The following is a 19212-nucleotide window of genomic DNA, read 5'->3' on the forward strand; positions in this document are numbered from 1 at the left end:
GATTTTTATCCAAAATTCACTGGAAAACAATTTATAAGTACCCTAAGAAATTAACGTAAGGATACAAAAAATTTTCCGGCAGGCAAGGGATACTCAATTAGAATTAATTGTAGAAGATTCGTTATTACTAATCTAAGAAGTCTGGGTTCACTTTTTTTTAAAAAAAAAAATTGATCGAGCTGTTTTTATTGTTTTGTTTTAATGAATTTTTAAAAAGATGCATTTGCCAACACTTTTAGATGGTAATGAAATAAGAGAATACCAATAGAAAGAGAAGAAACCAAAAGAATCATAACAGACTATTTTGCTCAACTTTACGCAAATAAATGTGAAAACTTAAATGGAATTACTAGAAAATGCAATTTAACAAAACTTACCCCCCAAAAAACGTAAAATCTAAAATTTACAGTAAAAATCACTATTAGAAAATTGATATTATTCAACATATTAACAGGTCTACATAAAGGAAAAATATTATCATGCCAAAGATAAGATGTTTTATAAATTCAATGCCTATTTTTGTTCAAAATACTGATATAAAAGAACACTTCTTCAACACAATCTCTAGCAGCCCCAAAGCCAGCACTTAACATATATATTCCTAAAGTCAGGAGAAGCCCATTTTTACCACTCTATTAGTCATTTTAGTCAACACAATTAAATTAAAGAATGAAATTCAGAAGGAATATATTGGCAGATGATATAATTATATACTTGGAATATCCAAAAGAATCAACTAAACATTTACTATAAGATAATTTAATAATTTAATATAGTACAAAATACACAGACATGTTTCCTTTATACGTACAAAGAGAAACCAGATAGAAGAGGAAATGGAAGATTCCATTTATAATTTAAAAAATAATAAAACACTTAGAAATAAACTGAACAAAAAGTGTCCAAAACATGTGAGAACTATAAAACACTTCTGAATGACACAAAGGTAAACTTCAACAAATGGAAAGACATAACTTGTTCTTGTATATGAAGATTCAGTATCATAAAGAATCTATATATTTTACACAGTCCCAATAAAAATACTACATAAGGTTTGCTTTTATTTTGTTTTCTACAGGTAGACATTTGGAAAAAAAACACAACAGGCAAAAATAGGAAAATATGAAACAAGAGCAGAAGGAGTAGACATACCACATATTAAAATACTGTACAAAGCCTTTATAAGTAAAATAGTATGTAGTTAACTAACTGTACTACACCAATAAGTTAATTTCTTAGTTTTGATAATTATACTATGGACATGAAAGATGTTAACATTAGGGGAAGCTGAGTCAAGGGCATAGGGGAACTCTGTACTATTTTCCAACTCTTTTGTAAATCCAACGTTATTTAAAAATAAAAAGTTTTTTAAAAGCCATGCTACTGATATATAAATAGATTACACAGTGGAACACAATTTTAAAAAATCAATAAGTAAATACATGTAAATTTAGTAATGATAAAGGTAGAAACTCAAATACATGTGAAAGACGGACTTTAAGTAAGTGGCATTGGGAAATAGGGCAGCCATGAGGAAGAAGATAAAATTACATCTATTCCTCTTACTACATACTAGGATAAATTGCAAAAGGAACAGAGATTTAAATGTTTAAAAACATTATGTAGCATTTGAACTATGGAAACAGTTTTGTTTTTAAATTAAAGATATTTAAATGAAGTATACTCTCTTCCAAGGAAGGTATTATAGAACGACAAACATTTTAACTTTGTTAATGGGTGTAGGTACATGGAGGGCCAACTGGAGTTCTCTAAAGTGATGATATCTGTTACTAGACTAGGAGTAATAGAATGGATTTTTAAGGTACTTCAAACAAATGGGAAAGTTTTTATTTGATATAAAAGAACAACTACTTTTAAATAGGTAGGACACATCCATGCAGTGCAATACTATATGGGTATTAAAAAGAATGTGGTGGTGTAGAAAAACAACAAAAAATGTAAAACAAAAAAAGAAGGGTGCTGATCACTATGTCTCATATAGTCCGCCTGGTTCTAGTAAAAATAAAAGGATTGCATAAGGATAAAAAATGTCATTGAAAGGATATACGAAAAGATAGACATTGCCTCTGGAAAAAAGGTCTGAGGTCAGCTCAGAAGTTTTCCTTTTCATTGTATACCCTTCTGTCGAGTTTGAAGATCAAAGCAAAAAGTTAGTTCTTTGAAGATTAAATATGATTAGAGAGAGAGAAGAGCCCAAACATACAAAATGAAAAAATTGTAAGGTGTGTGGGGGGGAACTGACTCGAGAAGAAATAGAAAACCTTAATAGTTTTGTAACTATTAAAAAATTGGAGTATTTTCCCTCTCTTTCTGCCAACACCAAAAAGAAAACAAAATAAAAAACAAAAGAACAAACCCACACTAAATTCAAATGGTTTTACAGACATCTTCTACCAAAATTTAAGAAACAAACCATTCCAACCTTATACAAACTTCTCCAAGAATATATAGAAAATATTTTCCCAATGCATTTTGACACCAATATAATTGCAATATAAAAGTTAAAGGTAGTGTAAACAAGAACAGTTATAAATTAATATTATCCATGAATATTGATACAAAAATCCTACACAAAATATCAGGAAACAAAATACAATAGTATACAGTAAAGAAACTACAGCAGTGTCGAGCTGAGTTTATTCCAGGAATGCAAGGATAGTTTAACACTATGATCATTTATACGTGTTATTCACTACATTAAAACATTAGAGAAAAACTATGACCATCTCAAAAGATAAAGGAAAAACATCTCAAGAAAGTCATCTATTCAAGATAAAAACTGATTAAAGTGGAAATAGAAGGGAACTGCCAAAACCTACAACAAACAACATTCTTAATAGTTAAATGTTAGAGGCATTGTTTTAAAAATCAAGAACAAGGTAAGGATGTCTATTATTACCACTTTTATTCAACATAATCCTGGAAGTCCTAATTAGTACAGTCAATTTTTAAAAAGGAAAGAATAATAATTAGAAAGGAAGAAACAAAACAGAAAAATCTTAAGATACATGGAAATTTAACAAGTCTGTCAGATAAAAATATATAAAAAAATGTTTTTAATTCCAAGCAGAATACATGTATCCATTTTTATTTCTTTTCTCTTTAATGATCAGGTCCTTATCCTCCATTTAACTTTTCTTCCTCTGCTCTACTAAGACCCCATAGGGGGTTGCATTCAGTCTCCTGTCTGCTATATTTTTCCCCCACCTCTTCCTTTCTTCACGGTCTATAAATGGCTACATACATTGGCTGAACTCCATCCAAGTCCATCTCAAGTGAAGGTACATTCCAAGATGGCCACCAGAATTACCTGAAGCAGGGGATGGCAAACATTTTCTGCAAAGGTCAGATAATAAATAAGGCTTTGTTGGCCATATATGTGTTGCCAACTACTTGACTTCGTCCTGTAGCACAAAAGCAGCCACAGACAATAAATAAGTAGACAAGACCTGTTCCAATAAAACTTAGTTTACATAAGCAGTGGCAGTTTGCTGGCCCAGAGCATGAATTCCCAATTCTGGTTTTCAAACACCCCTGGGTAGTCCAAATAATTTCAAAGGCTACTGAGAAATTCTCAAAATTTGTATTTTACTTTTAAATAATAAGAAGTAACCTGCTATGTTGGAAAGAACAGAGAACTAAGAAGATTTAAGGTCCTGGCTTGTTTTTCAGTAATAATTTTAATTTCCACGATTTCTTCATCTTCCAAAAATTTCTTGGAATCTTTATTTGGCTTCCTATCACTCTATGGCATTGTAAACACGTATCTTTTTTTAAGTTTTTACTATTACTTTAATGGGGTCTTAGGAGAAAGAGGTGATAAATGTGAGTGAACAATTCACTAGTTTGCATCAGAAATCCTGTGTTTACATTACGATTTTTAATTCATATAGATTTAATTTTGGTATATGAGCATAGTGGCTTAACTTTATTGTCTTCCACATGGATAACCAATTATGTCAGCAGTATTTATTAAACAATGGAAATGTATTCTTATCATATGCTACATTCTCAGATATATTTAGAACTATAAACGTATTACAGTTACATTAATTTGAGACATTACATTTCTGTGATACTAAATCTTATCTCCTTGTCATTAATAATTAAGGTCCTTCAATCAAATTTTCCAGTTTTTTGAAGTAAAGGTCTTATGACTTTTGTATCAAATTTATTTTGTGGTTTTTTTTTGTTTGCTGTGAATGAAACACCACCATTCCCTACCAGATATTGCCAGTACAGATAAAAGCTGCTCATTTTATTTAATACACACCCCTTTATGTAGCTACCTTATCAAATTATCCCTTAAATTCTAACAGTTTCTCTTGTGGATTTTCTGGGTATGCAATCACATTGATCTACAAGTAAAGATAATTTTGTCTCTTCTTTCCCACTATTTATACCTTATCTCTTTTTCTTGTTTTATTGTTAGTGTAAACCTTTAAAATAATTTTGAACAACAGTGATCTTATTCCTGATTTTAATAGAAATGATTTAATATTTCACTAGTTACTAGTCTCTTAGATTTCAGTAACTATTTTTGACATGTTTAGGTGTTTTCCTTTTATTTTAAATTTCTTATCAGGGGTAGCTTCTAAATGTTTTTACAGCACCTTCTGCTCTAACATAACCATATTTTTTCCTTTTAATTTGTTGATGCTATCAATTATAAAATTTTCTTATTTTGACCCAACCTCCATTCTTACAATAAATACTACTTTGTTCACGTTTTATTATTTTACTAATTTGTTCAGTTTTCAACTATTTCATGTGGAATTTTTATGAGAAACCATTATATAGTTTTACATTTTTATAGTATTTTAAAATAAGGTTGTGGGGACAGAGCCAGGGGACCAGTTTCCAGGCTCTTGACCTCACATGGAAAGGTGCTGGCTCAGGCAGTAGACGGCCATCAGCTGTGACTAGTTGGCATCGGCTGTAACCTGTTAGCCATTATACACTAATATAACTGCTGTCACTATGCTAGGGGGTTGGTTGGTTGGCAGAGAAGCGGACTGTGGATTGCGGATCGTGTGGCTCCTGTTTCCTGTGTCTCCAGCCCAGCTGCCAATGAAACTAGAGTGGTATGAACCCCCTACCCATGGCTCCGCGGGTGTTCCTTTTTGGCCTCACCATATCCTGTGTTCTTGTGCGGGGAGCGGGACTGGAGATCCTGCATGACACATGGCGCAGCGAACAGAGTATGGTACTGGCCAGAATTTTCAAAGGGGTAATGGAGCAGTTCATATGCTCAGTTTCGCGAGCAGGTGCCGGCCAAAGCCCTCCGAAGGGCGGTGGAGTAGTTTGTCTCGGGAAGCCCATGAGGAGTGGCACCAGGAGCAGGAAACATGACCTACCTGGGAGAAACATGACCCCTCGGTGAATTGGTGGTCCTCTCAAGCCTCTGGATGGCATGCTGCCCTACTGGCCAAAGCAGGTGACACCTGCCTTTTGGTGGTCTGCTGCTGCTGTAGGCTCCTGGAGTTGTGGACATCTTGCACTGGCGCCACCACCCACTTGGATACCTGGTGCGGCAGGTAGGATTCCGACCAGGTAGGAATGATGTCTGATTCTGGGCAGGAGGACATGTGGCCTCCACACAGTGTGTGGTGGCCAGTGGCCATTGTTCTCAGGGGCTGGACCCCCGTGGAGGGGTGGGAAGATGTGACGGTTCTCCCACCAGCACAGGTTAGAGAAAATGAAGGTCTTTGCGGCCCTGTGGGCTGGGAAGTGCTTGCTGAGGCAGCCTGGATGCAGCACTTGTAGTCCCAGGAGAAAACGCTTGCTGAGTCCTCTGTGGAGGATGCGGGTGAGGTCAAGGTCGTCCATCACCCCCAGGTTGGGGAGGACATGGAGCCCTTGCCCTGCGGAGACGGCACACATTGTGAGGCCAACGCACAGCCCTGGAAAATGACTGTGGACTATGAGGAATTGCCTTCCATTCCTGATTTGATGGACTGCTTGACTGTTTGCTTGGGAACATACCACCATGTAGTGGAACTGGCAGATGTTTGCTTCCTGTGTCTCCACCGGCCGCCATCGAGAATATGTCAGCACCTTGGCTGTGAGCCACGACTGTTCCAGCGCAGTACCCTGAGAAAACCTGGCTGTGCCCAGGGGGACTGGCTGTGCCCAGGATATTGCATCCAGCTGCAGGTTCCTCACATAGGGTCTGTCGTGGAAGACTCTTGTCGCATAGATTGTGAGGCGAGATGCTGGAGGGGTGGAGTGTGGGGACAGAGCCAGGAGTGCAGTTTCCAGGCTCTTGGCCTCACGTGATCAAAAGATGCTGGCTCAGGTAGATGGCCATGAGCTGTGGCTAGTTGGCCATCGGCTGTAACCAGTTAGCCATTAGCCACTGATATAACTGCCATGGCTACGCTAGGGGGTTGGTTGGTTGGCAGAGAAGAAGCGGACTGCGAATTGCGGATCCTGTGGCTCCTGCTTCCTGTGTCTCCAACCCAGCCGCCAGCGAGACTATAGTGGTATGAACCCCCTACCTATGGCTCCGTGGGTGTTCCTTTTTGGCCTCACCATGTCCTGTGTTCTTATGTGGGGAGCGGGATCAGAGACCCCGCATGACAAAGGTTATGAATTAAGTTTATGCTATGTTTATAAAATGAATTGATAGGTTTCTCATCTTAATTTTATATGGTCTGAAATAGTATGAATAATAACTTACCTATTCTTTGAAAATCAGCTACAATTTAGATCAGAAAGTGTCCTTTTAGAAGAAAGATTTTTAAGTATTTTGAAATTTCTCCTGTCGTGAATTCTTTTCATGTTTTCTTCATCTTCTTGTATCAATTTGATTCATTAATAGTTCACTAGTAAGTCATCCATTCCTTGTAGCTTTTCAAGTGTATTACCACAGAGTTCTATACATTCTCTTATTTAAAAATATGTCCCCCTTCCCATTCATGCTTTTTGTTTTGTCTTTTGTTCTACTAATCAAGCTTGGCAGGGTTTCATCTATTTTTATTAATCTTTACTAAAAAATTAAGTTTTATCCTTTCCACCACTGTTTTCTATTTTCTTCATTTCTTCATTTATCTTTCCTACTTATAGTCTCTTATTTTCCATTGGTTTGTTTCGTTCTCTATTAACTATTCTTGAATTATTCCATTTTATTTTGGTGAGTTTTGTTTCCCCATCTTTTAAGACAAAGTTTATATCTAATACTGTATCTAATACTGTAATCCTATAAAGCTTTACTCAGTGACAGTCACAAAAAGATAAATGCATATAAGAATAAAAGGAAACATTGGTTTATCAGCCAGGGAGAGCAAAGAACAAAAAGAAGGGCAAAAATTAAGAGAATGTCCAAGATGACTTTTCCATTACAACAGTAAGATGATAGATTTCTCGCTATGGCTATAATTCAAATCAACAAATATTTGAGAACTTATTCACAAGACACCATGCAAATATTATAAGGAGGTTTTGTGGGTTCAATTTTGTTCCCCAGAAAGATATGTTGAGCCACAGGTAACAGGTAATCCCTGGTACCTGTGAACTTGATTTTTTTTTTTTGAAACACTGTTTTTGGGTATAAAGATGAGGTCTCACTGGATTAGAGAGTATGCCCTAAATTTAATGACTGGTATCCTTTAAAGAAGGTCAAGTGAAGACAGAGACTGGGAAAATGTCATGCAACAATGAAGGCAGACATTGGAATGAGGCAGCTGCAAATCAAAGAATGCCCCAAACCACCAGAAGTTAGAGATAGAGGCATGGGAAAGATACTCCCTCAGTGTCTCCAGAAAGGAACCAACTTGGCTGACTCCTTGATTTCAGACTTCTAGCTTCCAGAACTGTGAGAGAATACATTTCTCCAGTTTTAAGCTACCAGTCTGCAGTACTGTCACAGCAGTCCTATAAGACTAGAGAGGAAAAGATAAATTGACATGTTCCTTGTTCTCAAGTATCTTTATAATTAGGAAAGGAAGAATATTCCAATAGAACGGAGAAACAGGATCAGTACACGGATGTATCAGACGTTTGTGTCCCATCTTACATTCTCTTGGCTCACTTTCACTCTAGTTATTGCTGCATCAATCAGCTCACAATCAGATAGAAACTGTTTAAAAGCACACCAGCCGCACCAGGTGTCTTTTGCTTTCTTAGGGCATCTGTGACACCCCAGTGTGGGTCCTCAACATTCCTGCATGTACAACCTATAAAAGAGGGAACAGTTGATGGGACAATCCTTGACTAAAGGTAAATGGTTGCTTGTATATATATTTCTCTCTTGGGTGGACAATTCTATATAGTTCCTCAGAAAGTCATGGCAGTTCAGACCCCAGTTATCCAAAGTGGTGGTCAACTTGAGAGCACATGCTTATGGCTGTCCCTCTTTGCTATTTAACTCTTTCCAGGCCTCTACTCCTGTTTCTGGATCACTTCCCAAAGAAAGCATTTCATACAAGGCCTTGATTGTCTCAAGATTCTGACTTACAGGGGACCTCAGGCTAAGATACAAATTACCTACAATTTAAAGGCAAATTTGGGTCAAAAGCACTGACTATGAGTGCTATGGCAGTACACCTGGCTGAGAAAATTGAGAAAAGTGTTCAGAATGTAAAAGCCATTTAAGAAGGAATTTAAGAGACGGCATAATTGTAACAAACATAAATGTGAGAGGACAGTACTCCAGAATAAGGAATAGCATGATCAAAGCTCAGATTGGAGAAATGATGTGTATTTGGGTGAAAAGATAACACTCTAAGTTAGCAAACAGGCAGTGTGGAGGAATCAGGGAAAAGAAGGAAGTCAGAACATAAATATGGACTGGAACCACACTGTGGCTAGGTTACTTCACAGTGTGAGGGACAAAGGGTTTGGACAGAGACCCACAGAAATGGTGCAATAACAAAGGTACAAGGCTATGCATGCTGCTAAAAACATTTCTCAGTTTTTATTACAAACTATGTCATTAGTAGCTAACATACTGACATAAATTAAGTGATAATAACCAAGAATCTAAAAATAGCTAGTGGAGAGAGATTCGAGCAGCTGGAGGGAATTGACCCACCGTAGCAAGAGAGAAATGTGGGCAGCCTCTAGGAACAAAGACCAACTCTGACAGCCAGCAAGAAAATAGGGACTGCAGTTCTACCAAGATAAGGAACCGTATTTGGCCAACAATTGGAATGAGCTCAGAAATGGATTTTTCCCCAGAGCCTCCAATAAGTGTATGTGGAACAGACTAGTTTTGATTCCACAAACAGCATTATGACATAAGACTAAGGAAAGAATGTTCACATATCCAGACCACCTGACATCCATTACCCATAAAACTGGTTGTCTAGAGGACTACACTCATGGACCAATCCAGAGGCTAAGAACACAGGACTGATTCTTCTCAAGAATGTACTTTTTACTGTAAGAACCCTCAGTTTTTTCTTTCTTCTTTTGAACACTCTGGGTATTGCCTAGTTGTGTTCTGGTTTGCAAAATGGCTAAAGAAATTTTACACAATGGGATTAATTTAAGAATCTTGACATGGGGAGACTTTCTTGAATTTTACAGGTAGATCTAATGTAATCACAAGGACTATAACAAGAAAAAGGCAGGAGGGTCAGAGCTTAGAGAGAGAGTATGCTGCTGGCTCTGAAAATGGAGGAAAGGGCCACGAGCCAAGGAATGCAGGTGGCCTCTAGAAGCAGGAAAAAAGAAAGGAAACAGATTCTCCCCTCTAGTCTCTGGAGGAAGTACAACATTGCTGCTATCTTGATTATGGTCCAGTGACAACCATTTCAGACTTCTGATCTCCGGGACCATAAGATAATACATACACTTGTGTTGTTTTAAACCACTAGGTTTGTGGTAGTTTGTTACAACAGCAATAGGAAAAAATGTCCTATGATCGACCCAGTGATCTTTCTCCTTGGAATACATTCGAGGGATATTTTTTCATTGGTCTTTGTAGTGATCTTAAAATATACGCACAATTTCTTTGACCCTATTCCTTTAAAAGGTGGAGCTTAATTTATCTCCTGTTGTGTGGTCTGGATTTAGTTACTCACTTCTAATAAAGAAGAATATGGTAGAAGTGACGGTGTATGACCTGTGAGACTATGTCATAAGTGGCTTCCTTCTTGCTCTTTCTCTCTGGGATCACTGGAGGAAGATAAGCAGCCCCGTGGAGAAGCTCATGGCAAGGAACTGAGGGCTCCTGCCAACAACCAAGACAAAGAGACTATGTAAGTGAGCCATCTTGGCAGTGGACCATCCAGGCTAGTCAAGCCTTCAGATGACTGTAGTCCTGGCTGAAAGACGGCACCTTCATGACAGATTCTGAGCCAGACCACCCAACTAAGACATTCCTGAATTTCTGCCCCATAGAAACTCTAAAATAATACATGTTTGTTGTGTAAGCCACTCACATTTGAGGTAATCTGTTACGCAGTGACGTATAAGTGGTTTACAAGGAGTCATGTATGAGGGTGTACACCACAGCAGTGTTTGCGGTAGAAGAGAACAGTGGGAGATGCCACAAGACACTACAGAACACTACGCAGTAGAGTCAGCACCACAGACCAGGTAGACATAAGTAACGTGGATCTTAAAAACAGTATTGAGTTTAAAAAGGTCAAAAATGTCAAAATTAAAAAAATCTAAATTTGGGTACATACCCCTAAGAAGTGAAAGGAGGGACTCACACAGGTATCTGTCACCCATGTTCACAGCAACATTATTCACAATAGCCAAAAGGTGGAAGCAATTGAAGCATCCATTGATGGGTGAACAGATAAGCAAATAGGGTATCTACATACAATGGAGTGTTATTCAGCCTTAGAAAGGAAGGAAACTCCGACACATGCTACCACATGGATGAACTGAAGATATTATGTTACATGAAATAAGCCAGTCAAAAAAAGGCAAATACTGTATGACTGCTCTTATTTGAGGCTCTTAGGGATGTCAAATTCATAGACAGGGAGAGTAAGGACTGGAGGGAGGGAAAAGGGGAGGAACTGTTTAAAGGGTAAAGAGTTTCAGCTGGGAAAGATGAAAAAGTTCTGGACATGGATGGTGGTATATTCACAACAATATAAATGTACTTAATGATATAAAAATATATATATATAACTAATGGTTAAGATGGTAAATTTTATGTATGTATATTTTACCACAATAAAAAAAGACACACAAAATGATGTCAAATATTTAGAATTAATACACACTTACGAGCACTTACGAGCACATCTGAATGACTGCCTGGAAGGAAAGTGGGAAGGAGAGAAGTCTTGCCTAATATGGTCTGATTATGTCATGATTTGATTTAAAAAAGAAAAAAAGTTTTTGAGAACATGTTTATTACATAATGTGAGATGCCACCTACACCAAGAGCTGGTGTACCTTTCCTTCTAACAACTGACCTTATAGAAATCAAGAACCACAGATTATTGACTATTAAAACTAGAAGATCTAGAAATCACTTTATCTAACCTTTTCGTTTTACATTCAAGACACTACCTCAAAAGCAATTTACTTTTCAAAATTATCTGTGATTCCTAGCAGATTTTACAAGGCACAGTGAGTGTTCCAAAGAGCAAACCACTACATTCCTCTAAATTAGAAGGTATTTTAGATGATACAAATTTTTAAATATCCTCGGAGTAGCCAAAGCAATCAGTGTTTAACCAGCAAACAACATTTGACACCGTTCTAGTTTCTTAGAGGTTTCCACGTCTTATGTGACTCTCCAACACCTTTCATTATTTAGTAGGTATTTAGTAGGTACTCAAATACGTAGTGAATATATTTTCTCAAGTATCGTTCATCTTGTCTACCTCATAATGCCTTAGCCTATCTTGTGTGCTATGTAGTTTCACTCAGACCATAAAAAAAAAAGGAGAAGAGGAAGGTCAGAATAACATAAAAAGAATGGTTAAATTATGTGAAATTAGTAATAGAGAAAAATGGTAATATAAAAATCCACAGAGCAATTTATGCATGAAAAGCATCAATAAATAGCTTTGATTCAGTTCATAGGCATACTTATGAATGTTTAACTTTTGAATTCCTTAATAGCTCAATTTTGGCCAGATCAATTAGCAATGAATAGTTTCAAAGAACGCGAAAGCCAATATATAAAGTCTTTTACTAGGTAGTTCATAGTACAAGGGGAAAGAAATCAACTTTTCTTATTTCAGTTCTTTATTTCTTATTTAATTCCAAATAAATCTCAAACTAATGCTGTTCTATTTAGAAGTATGCATATGATTAATAAGATGGTCTAAAAAAGTGTGTTATGAATGTCATTATGAAAAGTGCTGCCTCTCCATTAGCCTAGCTATCAGGTATTTTACAAAGCATTCTTACATCATAGTTAAAAGCTCATGACCAAATTAAGATTTCTTTTTCATATGATGATCTGTCAATGATTTATATTACTCTTTAAATAATTTGTTATATACAATTTTGTATGATATGTAGTAGAGACATAAAATAGTTGAGTTAGAATAAAACTTAGAAGATTTAAGTTCTTCACATCTTTATACAGTACATGACCTTGGATAAAGTCACAACATACCTAGTCAGGAATACTTTAACATTTAATAGGAAAATAATACAACACTGAGCTATTTAAAGAGTAAAATGAGATAATTTCTGTAAAAATAAGAATCATAAACTCTCAAACACTATTCTGGGGTTCAAAGAATTGAATGACATTAGCTGTTAAATTTCATCTGATATTTTAATGTAACATCTTTAATTTTAACTATAGTTTCTATCGCATTTTTAAAAGAGATCTTAAGGACTATTAATCCTGATATTCACGACAAATAATTCTTAAAGCAGACTATTTTTTTAAAGATTGAATAAAATTGCTTTATCAATGAAAACTTGACAATCTTATTTATTCAAGTCCAATTCTTTATTATCTTGAAAAAAATTACTGAAACAAAATGGTAGGTTCTTTCAAGACTTTCTATTACATAAGCACCACTTAAGAGATAATGTCACTGATCCTGGTGGGCTTTACAAAGCCACTGCCATCCTGTTCAGGGAATAGGAAGGTGTGAAGGCTGGCTACCATAAAAATGCATAAAGATAAGGCATTTAAAACTATACCAATCAAAAAAACATGTCTTTAGACATTTGAGGAAAAAAATAAGTACAATGAAAATACTTTTTACATCAAGACTATTCACTAAACTGAAATATATCTAAAAGAAAAGCCATGGCACTTTAAAATATTTGCCTATAGACTTTAATGATCTCTAAAAGTGACCAAAGAGCAACACAAAATTACTTAATAAAGATCTTAATTAAGCCTATGAAAAATTCATCACTATAATTTTTCAAAGTAATTTACATAATAAAGTGACTCTTGAATAACTTAATTAATGACATAAAGCTACACTAACAAAGGAAAAAGATCCACTGCTTCATACATAATTTATTAAGATTTCCTGTAAGATTTATGTTAGAGCAAAGAATTTGAGCATTTCTTTTAAGATGTAGAATCAGTGTCCAATGCATTCCACTGTCAAAATATTCACTGTCTGACATTTTTCCTACTTTAAAAATATCAAATAATTCTTTCTCCTTTTCAGGCTGCAATTATAAACTATGGCTTCTTGTAAAAGCACTTCTACCACCAGCACTGATGTAAGGTTTCTTATTCCTCTGCAGTTGTCTTTTCAGCCTAAAGGGGAGAAAAGCGCTGCTGCAGTCATCTGCAAAAGCCACTACTACCACTGCGCCTGGTAACTAACAAAGACGCTGGTATCCTTTTTGCCACCCTATTCACGGGGAGTTCACTTAGAGGTTTTGCAAAAGCAAGCACTTCTGCTGACCAAAATTTTACCAATCAACCAAAATCAGCACTCGGGCTCTGCGGTACCTGCCTCCTCCTCTTCCTCTCCACTCCCAAGGAGCCCTTTCCACTAGGTTCACATCAGCCATCAGCAGCAGCTTTGTATCCCCTCTTGGCTACCACCGCATGTGTCCCTGTGGCCAGGGAGGAAAAGAAGCCTTTCAATGGGCTACAGCTTTTGCTCCTCGCCATGAATATGCTCCATTCTTTGTTGTCCTCTCCCCGTTTCCTTAGATACTGTTATTCCACTCTACTCTGTCAACAGGCATTATAAAAACAAAACCTCCTTCTAGCTTCAAAAATAGCTCTTTCTCACCAGACTCCCCTTAACACTTCTACCCCTCCCCCCTTCTTCCTCTTCTGTCAAAAACCCTGGATCAGAAGCACAGGAAATCCATCTCCTGTGCTGCAGTAGAAAGGGGGGAGGGGGAGGAGACGCCCCTGCCTCCACGCTTGGCAAGTGGCAGTGGACCCTGTGCCAAGGAAAGGCCACCAGTTTCAGACAGTACAAGGAAAAATCGTCTCCCCCTCCCTCTGCATTATGCCGGGCCATCGTGGCTCCAGCACCTACCCCATTTCCGAGCCCAGCAGCACCTCCATTCCGTCTCCAGTGACACCGAGGCGGGCTGCGCCAATATAGCCACATGTCGGTCACGTGTGCCCACGCCCAGCCAATCGCCGGGTCCCCGACGGGAATGGGGAGCGCCCTGGTCCGCATCCAGCGGATTACACAGCTGCTTCACGCGCGGCTTCCGACCCGCAGCCGGCAGTCCGCACAGTCCGCACGCGGCCGCAGGGCCCGGCCCCGCCCTGCTGCAGCAGCGGCTGAGCCCTAAGAGCAGCCAGCGCCTGGGTATGCCCCCCCATCCCACCCCCGGCAGCCACCCAAGCTTAAGGCAGCTGACTAGCATAATAGGTTGGGCTGGGGAAGGTCCATAGGGCAGAAAGATTAGCACGAGCTTCTGGAGGTGAGTGGGTGAATAATAAATTACATCTCATTCTCGTGTTTGCGGCATAGAGGAAAAGAATGTATTAAATGTATTATAAAGAATAATTTTATATTACAAACCACTGATTTGTTAGGTAAATCACCTGAACTATGTTTGAATTAAAAATACAGGTACCAGAAAAGCTATAATGGCAGCACAGCCGTCATGGAGTCAGTCACTCGTCTGGGCGAGTCTTTGCTCCTGCTACTCACTAGCTCTGTGATTTTAGTCACTTACAGGCTCAGTGCTTCAGTTTCCTTTATAAAATAGAAGTATGGAATAGAGGACTTAACATCTATGAAGCAGTATTTAGAGCAGTCCCTGACACAGTAAGTATTGTTGGCTACTGCTAATCTGAGACTTATATTTAGTATTTTAAGGCAAATTCTACATTTCATTTAAATCTAACCAAGTAAAGTTTAAATTATTAATTTTTTATGAGTCTGAGGGACAAAATCCAAATTGCTAAGAATTTAAAGTGGTTTTAAATTCTGGTTTAAATGGGGGGTGAGAGGTGTGTGGGGGGAAGATCCGTTTCCACGATATATTCCAAATTTAAAAGGGTACTTAACTTCAGGTCTTTAAACAAAATATATTTACTATAATCTTTTCTTAATTTTTCATATTTATAGCATGAAAACAAAAAACAAGCTATTACACAGCTGTGAACGAAAAAAGGGCCACATACTAAGCCTGACAAGCTCAGGGGAGGTCTGCAAGGCGGGCCTTAAGAACTCAGTGACCAAAAGTAACCACACAGGATGGTTTAAACATAAAAATTCCTAAATAAAAGTGGCTCATGGCAGGTCACATCTCATTCTAGGCCTGCAGTTTCCTTGACGAAAGTCAATCCTTACCTTAAGTGAGCCCGTCCATGGACTTTTTGCATACCTTTCAAAGGTCATGTACCTTTTCCAGACCCCTCAAGGCACAACCAAGGGCACCAGAGCAGGAAACCCTCATTGTTGTCTTGTTCTCCTGCATACCATCTCTGTCTGCTGTAAATGTCATTAACTATCATCCTGTACCCACCAATGTAAAAGAAGTATGTGTGTCTCTATTTTGCCTTTTTATCCAATCCCAGAGATTTCCCCGCTTTGCTTTCTCCCACCCCCTTAATCTACCACCAATGGATTTCAGGTAACACTCCTTATGTCTCCTCCTTTTATTCTTGTATAAGTTGCAAAACTGCCATTCCCCAGAGCATTGTTCTCAATTCATTGAGATTTTGCTTCCTGGCAATTGTCAGTTTGGCTCAAATAAACCATGGGTTTGGATATTTCTTACGTGGACATCTGCTTTGGCACCACCGGCAGGATTTCAGAGAAGCCCACCAGGACCGCCCTGCAGGTCTGGATCTGGTACTAGGGACCAGCAGGGGCCCATGTTGCCCACCAGCTCCCAGCTTTGCACTGAGTGAACTTGGGTGAGTTTCTCTTGGAATTCTGGAGCTCTCTGTTTTAAGGTAGGAGGTCTGACTTCAATTTGGGCTGTTCTTTTTGTTTGTTTGTTTGTTTGTTTAATAAAATCCTTGAGGTGGCACTAAAGGATAAAGGCTGAGATAATTCAGGGACAGGAGAAGAAAAAAAAATGGGTGGAAGGCCTTTAATTTTGGATTTTCAATTGAAATTGCTTACTGAGAGCCTGAACAAAACTTTTTGCTAGATAAATAGATACATGAGATAAGGGGCTCAAATTTCCCTCCAGCTCAAATTTCAGGTTTCCTTAGGTGACTAAAAAGCTGTGTGGAGGTGTGTGAGGGTACCCCCCAGATGAGCAGGACCCCACGTGGAATTCCACCACGAGTGTAATAAAGTACTTGACTTCTCGAGGGACGTGCACATGAAGGCTGGTTAGCCAGGGCTCCCAGTCCTCACGATGTATTAGGAGCTGGGCAGAGAAACCAAGACATGTAAGAGGACTAAAGTGACTAGGGAAGCAACAGTCCCTTGGAGCTCAACCTGTAAGTAGCACACTTCAAACCGCCACACAATATCCCGAGACATTTGTTTAGACTCTGCAGATCTCAAATGAAAACTAAAACTAACATGGGAAATCATGCCCTCAAAGCTGACAAGCCCCAGCCTCCATTCATGCTCCTGCAAGTGTACAATCTGCAGGCAGCATTTACTTGTAAGTACTTACAGAATGGGAAGGTTTAACTAGAAGCAATACCAACTTCATATGGGCAAAATAGAGCCCATTTTAACACCTAAATTAATTATTTTGGGTTCACAATAAAAAAAAAAGCCACCTATAAAATCAAACTGAATGAATGGGAGGCTGACCACAGTTGGTAAGGAGAAGCCTCTGAAATGGAACACAAAACTTTCTTCTCTCCAGGAAGTTAGTAAGAAAAATTTAGAGACTGTCTCTGAACTAAAGGCAGCTTCCAAAGCTACTCAATGCCAACACCCCACTTTTTCCTCTTCTCCAACTGCCCCGCTGTACCCTTTACTTCATTATCTGGATTTACTCCTTTTCTATTCCCCCTTCTCTTTCTTGTGGATGGAAAAAAAGGGTTCTGTGAAAATAACCTCCCAGGATGATCTGAGCATAAATCCCCAACATGGTGGGTAGTCAGCCCCAGGCCGGTACCTTCTTTAGTGAAAGGTTTGCGGCCAGCGCTGTCCACTGTCCTTGCGCATCTAGGTTCACACACCTTTGAAATGCCAGAAGTACTACCTCTCGAAAGGATATTAACCCTCAAGAGAGCACATAATCTTGTTAACTATCCTGCAATCCAGTCCTTGCCTTGCTTTCTCTCATCTCCATGTATGTTCCTTCCTTAATCTCAAATGCATGAAAGAAGCTGCAAAACTGTCATTCTCTGGAGCATTTGAGATCTTGCTCCCCGGCACATGTCTTCAGTTTTGCTCAAATAAGCTCTTACAGAAATTCTCTATAGGTTTGGACATTTCCTTTGTCAACACAGAATATCTGGAGCAATGTAATTTATTACAAGTTGCTTAAATTACAAAATTAATAGACATACAGCAAAATGCTCATAGATACACATACAACAGATGTTCATGGTGATTATCTTTGGAAGGTAGGATTATGGAATGATTTCTGCTTTTCCTTTGTGCTTTTAGTATTTTTCTCTTTGTCTTTGTATTAAATGCCTGATAAGTAGCAAATACTCTCTATTTATTGAACGAACAAATGAACTGACCACATATTATTTAGTAACTATTAGGTTAGTGCAAAAGTAATTGCAGTTTTTGCAATTATTTTTAACCTTTTAAACTGCAATTACTTTTGCACCAACCTAATAGGAAAATTATATACCAAAAGTTTAACTGTATTTAGAAACAATTTCCCTTCATGTCTGAGATAAAGGAAACATGTAAATCAATTTGGTTCTATCTTAAATATCCCTTTTGCCAGGATGACTTAGTTTTACAAAAGGCTTTCAAGATACTCTTACTCAAAGTGTCTGATTCACTGAACAGGATTTAATTATTTATATAGTCATTGACTGTGACAAATTCATAATAGATAACTTCTCATAAAGCCTAGAAAAAGCACTCTTTCCTTTCTGGAAAGAAAAAGTACCCTCCAAAAAAAACAATGAACACATTGTAGTAGTTCCTAAAAATAACTCCTTAGTACCCTAAGAAACAATTCTATGACTCTTGACTCAGACTATGATTCAAGCTATTATTTAGTAAACCAGCGTATAGCTGAAATATTTGTCTAGGTTTATTCTACATGTATTGTAGAAATTTATGACTCAAATGAAAAATTTTAAAGAAACCTATGACCATTACACATTCATTAATCACTATGATTCAAATTTAAAGGCAAGCCAATCTAAAACCTTTACATTTTACAGTGTTGCCAACTGAATTATTCAGTTAAGATTTTCAAACCAGTTTCTTCAGAAATTCTGCAAAAGTTTGATTTGAATTTTAGTGTTAGAATCTATTTAGCTATTTTAAAAATTATAATTAAAAATATATATAATCAAACTGTATTGGGCCAAAGGTGAACACAAAGATCACTGAAGCATTAGTGTTACCAGGTTTTGTATATCTCAGAATAAAGCTCCTGCTATCCCTAGTTAATTAAAAATACTATCATTTACACTATATACAGTATGCATTAAAAACATTTTCTGGTCAAAATTAAAAACAGAAATAAATTGTCTGCTAAGGCTACTGTGAGACGGTACTGACAAACACGCCCCCGATTTCAAACATCTGTGTTCCTTATGATCAGCTTGAATGTTTTTAGTAAACGTTCATAAGTAAATGTATAAATATGAACATATATTCTACCTTAAAAAACAAACCAACTTCTGAACCTCCTGCAGCTTAAAAAAACAATAATGACTACACAGTATTAACAGAATACTTAATGTCTTAA

General features: G+C 37.6%; 1 protein-coding gene across 7 annotated transcripts in view; it reads right to left on the bottom strand.

Annotated features, from left to right (window-relative positions):
* APC (APC regulator of WNT signaling pathway) overlaps positions 1 to 19212 on the bottom strand; it is a 127526-nt gene that overhangs the window by 79086 nt on the left and 29228 nt on the right. For 2 of the 7 annotated variants that reach the window (XM_081052910.1, XM_081052907.1), the window contains exon 1: positions 14424 to 14562. The exons of 4 other annotated variants lie outside the window; for them this stretch is intronic. The gene's annotated coding sequence lies outside the window, so the exon portion shown is untranslated. Of the gene's footprint in view, positions 1 to 14423; positions 14563 to 19212 lie in introns of those variants that run through there. One more of the 7 variants, XM_081052906.1, reaches the window with a different exon arrangement.

This window comes from Rhinolophus hipposideros (genome assembly GCF_964194185.1).
Source record: "Rhinolophus hipposideros genome assembly, chromosome: 7".
Classification (NCBI taxonomy): Eukaryota; Metazoa; Chordata; class Mammalia; order Chiroptera; family Rhinolophidae; genus Rhinolophus; species Rhinolophus hipposideros.